We start from the raw sequence: 6,538 nt of genomic DNA on the forward strand, positions 1-6,538 counted from the left end.
TAGTTCTTTTCCACCTTATTAAGTAACTCACACAAATATGATACGTTGCCAACAGAAAACACACTGCAATGTTATATCGCCAACACAATACAAGACGTGGTTCTCAGATAGGAGGCGGATGACGGTGGCACATCAAATGCACCGGGTGCAGTGAGCAGCTCCTGGCAGTGAAAATACATAGTACCCGAAACAACATAAATGGCTGAGATATAACAGTACATGCCATCGGACATTTTTACATAGGAAGAGCACGTTTTTCTTGGAACAGAGTACTCAGAACTGTGAAGACAATCAGGCCAACCTGGCACCTCAAATACTTGCACATTTGTGGGAGGGTACCAAATCATGATACGAAAAGCCTTTTCACATTTTGTGGAATATCATGAATTGGTCGTGCTTGTCCAAGAGCACATGTTTGAAAGCACCTCTTAAACGTGTTCTCCAGCTCTTTCTTTGCGGACAACAGACAAGGCGAAAGTTCCACTTGTGCTGAAGCAGTCCGGTGGGCCTGGTGCATGATGCACCGTTCAGCAATTTGAACAGGCACATGCTTGGCAGCTGTTTCAAGCTGGAGTGCCTTACCAATGCCATCTTCAAATGGAAACGTTGAGGTACCCCAAAGAGGGATAAAACATCTGTGCGCACTTTGAAAGATGCAACAACTAATGCATGTTAAATGTCATTGCACTTTCTCCGTACAGCTTTGCAGTCTGCTGAACAAATGCTAAGAGCAAGTTTTCAGCGGCACAGATTTGAGCTTCTGTGACAATATCTTTCAACAAAAAAAGACTGCTTGTGTAAGTAGCACAAAATGCGCCACGTATGCTCGAGGAAGTATGCATCATGACAGACAATACTACAATAAAAGCCGAGAGCGCCATTCAGCAGCTTTCCAATATGACCGATCTGACAAGGGCCGTCCCGACCTTAACAAAATTATGGGTGGCCTTACTGAACGTAATCTTGCATCCACAATTAAACTTCAAGTGCCTGCCTATGTACCACGAAGAACCAGTACATGATAGCCACAATTCAATCACTTTCTTTGTCATGCCTTCCCAAACACAATGCATATAGTCAGGTGGCAGCCCTCAAACAAGATCAAGGCCTTGCAACTTGATAAGAGTTGATGGTCCCTTGAGGCCACAAACAGGTTCCTTAAGCTGAGCTGTTTGAACCATTCCTTTGAGCCCACCACTGTGTGTCCTGTCAGGTGCATTCTGGCTGTTGAAAGGGTACTTCATTGTGTCTGCAGCCAAAGCATCAATTGTACTAAACATCAGGATGATATCTGCATTTAGAATGTTCAGATGGACACTGCAGTGAAAATATGCAAGGTTTTAAAACACTTCCAGTAGTCAAACATTTCACAAATGGCCCTCATGCAAAATTGATGGCATCTCTCGACAGCACAGCACAAGTGGGGAAAAGGCGCCATGTTGCAAGACTGCACCCACCGCAAAGAGAACGAACCTGCCTAGGACTGTCCAAGACCTGCAGTTTGCATGAGCAATGCAAAATATTCCTAACATTCCTAGGGTTCATCTTTTACCGCGACAAAAAGGGCAGCGAAAGAGAAATTTCAGATACCAGCTAGAAACGAAGGACACATATTTTTTCTTGTGCATATATGCCACAAAACAACCAACATGAGCAGCATTTTATCACAGCCTATTTTGCCAGATTTTCTAGAAGTATAGCTACTGTTGAAGTAAAATATGATTGATTTAACTACATTATGCATTTTTATGCAAGGAAGTGAATGCTTGCTATTTTTTTCCATTTGTGATTCTGACAAGTTTCTTTGAAACTTACAGTTGCACGACATCCTGAACTACACTTAACTGAGGTGTGAATTACAATGTCAACATCAGTGCACTGTAATGTTTCGAGTGGCTCGTGAGCATTGATTAAAATAATTTCAATTTTCAACAAACACAATCACTCCAGTGCAAGTGGTGTTTCGCATGGCTCACGAATACCGCACGTCTTGGACAGTCCTAGTCAGGTTATTTCAGCTTTGTGACGGGTACAGTCCTATAATATTGTTGCGGGCGAGACAACAGAGACAGCCAGAAGTCAACGTCTTTATCGGAACCAGACCAAAAGAACAACGTTCTTTTGGTTGTTCATATGTGTCGGCACATGCCGACACATATGAGCCAATATGGTGCACGCAAGGTCTATAGCGGCATTGCCATGCAGTTTCTGTTACACGAGCAACTAAGAGGTCAGCTTCTGTGCCTTGGGCCAAATGCTACTTAGAAACGACACATCTGAATGGTAAAAGAAATGCAAACTGTCAGATTCCAAGAAGAATGAAAAACAAGTTAGTGCAATGCAGCTGTGTGTACTGTATCCTGAATTCACACGTCTTTATCAACATCACTCACCTCATGGCGACACTAAAATCACTGTTTCCCTTTTTTTTCCCTTCCCACCATACAGCAGAAACTTTTCTTGCAAGTTTTTCAGCGATAGAAAAAATTGCACTAAAAAGTGATGCGCGTGAGCTAAACTGCCATAATTAATAGTGCTTCAAATAGTTTTCCTGGTTTTCAGCTTTGTATTGCTGTTTCCTAGATTCGGAAATACAGCAGTTGGCCAAACTGGAAAGTGCAAAAGCTAATTCTGCGCTTCTTATACAGTATCAGCTGCTAGCTAGGGGCACTTTCTGCACAAATCTGTGTCGTTACATCCAGGCAGACCCCACTTAACTATGATCATAGGCTGCTGTCTGCCAATGCCAAACACGATATCATTAAGGTATTACATGTTTTGTCAGATTTGCAACAAATGTTAAAACAATTAAATGGCAGGCCACTGAAAGTGATGACATAATTGCATCATGAAATAGTGTGGAAAGTATGCAGTCAACATAAAAATACATCAGGCATGGTCAACCAAAACTTCTGATGCACCAAACAATTAAAACAAAAAGCAGTAAGTGGATAGCTTTAATTGTTAATGACTACAAACTTTCCAGTGTATGTAAAATCCAGTGAATAGGTTTGACAAGTTATTTGGTATTCTTCAAATCTGCAGCACATACACTAAAACACGAATCAGAGAAACATGAGACATAAAGCTTTTTTGACAGCCTGTGCTTTAGTGTGTACACATCACATTCAAATAATACCAGGATGCATAAGCAAAGAGCCCACATTCCTTCTCTCATAGACTTGACAATAGCCATTACAATTAATGGCAAAGTGCTCTTTAACTGAGCTCACTTACCATCTGTAAGCGTACCTTGCTCCAAGCACCAGCTGCATCCAAAGTACCCATTATATGCTTCCTGTTTAGGATAGCTGCTCTTGCTGGGGAGTCAACACAACAGACAACAACGTGCACTGCTGTCTGAACAGTTCTTCCAGTGTGCGACCACACTAGCTTTCCAACGCTGTTGATCTCTTCGACAAATTGCTTCAGGGAGAGCATTTGAATACAACACACCTGAAGCTAGCACATTTTGCCACATAGTTAGAACTGGAAGTTCATTAATCATCACTTGAATTGGCCATATGGAGTTTTTGCTCGTATCAAACACAGGTGCTCCATCTGTGTTCATGGTCAAAGTGATGTCGCTCCATGTTATGTTCCTCTGCTTTCTAACACTGCGGTAGAGAATGCCATTCGTGATGTCAGCAAAAACACTTGACACATGAGGAGCAGATGCAATCTTCTGCAAATTAGAAAGCAAGGTACTGCCAACCTGTTTTAGCAGTACCAGAAGCTGCTGCTTAATATTGAATATCAGAAAAAAACTTGCAGTAATAATTAAATGTTGCAGCTTCTCACTGCTGCAAGAAGCACAATTGATGGTGTCTTCGTCTTTGGCATCATTGTATCTTCCCAGTTATTGATGACAGGGCTGGCAGTATAGATGGATCCTCAGTGCTTTTCTGTTTTTCCACAGCCTCCTCATATCATATGTAGTGCATGGCACAACTTTCTCCCCAAACAGAGCATTTATTAAAATGAGAATTCCTTGTAGTTGTGCCCACGTAAGACCTGAAATAACAACATATGCCAGTATGAGCAGCATAGCCTGTGCCCTTGTTGTTTTCTGGTTTGGAAGGTACTCCTCCGAGAGCTTTGTGAAGTACATGTACTGCATGCTCACTTTCTTCAGCACCATTCTCTGGTTCACTGTCTGCATCACCCTTGTGCCCTTCATCCATCCACTTCCGAACCATCATCACTCAACTCAAAGACAGAACTGAATTCATCGCAACTGAAGTTCACTGTACATTCATACGCAGTGCCTATTTCACTTGCAGCTTGGTTAGTGTCTTCTACGTCGCTGACATGTGCACTCGTGCTTGCACAAGCATACATTTCTGAAGCAAAATTGGAGTTGATGTGCCTAAGATTATCAGCTTCATTCTCGCTCGATTAAACACTACTGACATTCGTTGAAGGGCTGTTCAGGTTTTCCAGGTTCATCTGAAAGAGCAAACAAATAAGAAATTTTATCTTCTAGGGATACCAACTACAAAACAAGTGTCACATTCACAAGAAACATACATAGGGCATAGGAAGGCAACGGTGAGATTACCACTCTTGCGTAAAGCCAGTTCACTGATTAATATGTAGCGCAAAAAAGGACTGTGTTGCTCTCTATATATTAAATTGAATTATGGGTGCGACAGTGTATGTGCCACGTGCTAACTTCATAATGGTGCAGGAAGGTGCAGGTTTACCAACTCTATCTCGGGTAATGAACAGGACCCTGATAAAATGCACTCCCTAGGGAGTCTGCTATTATTCTGCCATTAGCCACCTCCGGCTGTGTCCTTTTGCAAATACCCTGCCTTGTACATAGAAACAGCGTTGACACAAGGACGTAGGTCAGCTTAGGTACCAGTATTAGAGGGAACATGCACGCGTGTGGCTGTTGTTCTGTAAAGTGCCATCTGCTGGCACCCGCTCGGCACAGGCACAGAGTGCGGCTGAGGCAGTACGCTCCATGCATTGTCTGCAATTACACCGCCCAGTGCTTGGTAGTAGCAGACGACACATGGAGCACAGAGCGCCAGTGGCTTTCTGCACCAAGCGGGTGCCAGGCACCAGCAGATGGCACCTCATGGAGCATTGGTCACGTGCTCGATTGTTCCCTCTTACAATGGTAGATCCTGTACGTTGCATTGTTCCAGGCTAAGATCGTTGCTGTTACACGTGGATGATTCAATTAATTTTATGGCACGTCCTTCCAAAATAAATCGCGCTACCATAAACCCTCCAAGATGCGTTACCAAAAAGCCCACATTGCAACCCTCGTGATCCTTGGTTGCAAGCAACGTTGGTTGTAACTGCACTCCGAAGAAACGTGCGCGTCACGATCGAGTGCTAGCACGAAACAATTCCCGCTTTCTCCGCGTCGTGACACATCGATGCGCGAGGCAGCACTCAAGACTATGCGTTTCTTGGCTCAGGAAGCACACTGGCGGCTTGGACACGTCATAGTTTGCACCTCACGCAGTAAGACTTGTAGCTGCTTTTTGTTATTCGCAGTATGAAATACTGAAACTTACAATAATGACACGTACCTGACTTGCAGCAGTGGATGACCTTGGTCTTTTCAGCATGTACTCTCGAGTTTGCTGTGGCACTTGAACGTTCGAGTCTGGCTGCAGGTACTGCCTATAATGCTTCCTCTGATTTTGGACATTGCGACGTTCGAAGCCAAAATTTTTCACTGGGGCGAACACTGCGGGGCAGTCCAATGTGACTATATGGACTATATTAATATAAAGGTGTAAGCAATACCTAGTCGCGATCACGTCAACTGCAAGCTTTTAGTAAGCTTTAGTAAGCTTCGCTTCGCCTCGCGTTAGTGATCAGAATCACGGTATTACTGACGACATCACACAATGCTAGGCCAATGTCAAATTATAACGGGTTAGATTATAAAGGTTATTATGTCACTAAAATGCGAAAAAAATGTTCTAATTTATTTGTTTGGCGTGATTACAGCCAAATGCCTCATACGCAAGGATGTTATTGTACATCGGTTGCCGTGAAAGCTTGTAAAGTTGCGGAAAGCCGTGAAAGCATTAAGAAAAATGACGAACTGATAAGTTGTTCATTTTAAATAACCTTATAAATAAAGGATTTAGAAAACTGACATGGAGTGCAGAGGCATACATATCAAGAAACAAGGAATGCATGCATATACCATTGATTGATTTATGATTGATTAAATGTTTTTGCTTATGGGATGGCGAAAGGGAAAATGTGCTTTGTGTTTCTGTTTCTTCGCAAGTTTTATTTTGCTAGCACAAGATGCGATATAAACAAGCTAGAGAAACACAACAGCGGAGAAGATGGTTTTCGGATATTGCAATAGAGAGAGATACTATATCTTAATTTTACTCATGCTTGCTCATTAATTAAGAAGCACACACACATGCCAGACAAGAAAATGGCTAGATGAATTTTTGTGCCATGTGAACGGATCCTACCATAGAGTCAACCATGATCGATGTCATTGCATATTTAGTGGCAATGCTACCATAATTTCGTGGGGCGCACA

The sequence above is a fragment of the Dermacentor silvarum genome, chromosome 8, assembly GCF_013339745.2.
Source record: "Dermacentor silvarum isolate Dsil-2018 chromosome 8, BIME_Dsil_1.4, whole genome shotgun sequence".
NCBI lineage: Eukaryota > Metazoa > Arthropoda > Arachnida > Ixodida > Ixodidae > Dermacentor > Dermacentor silvarum.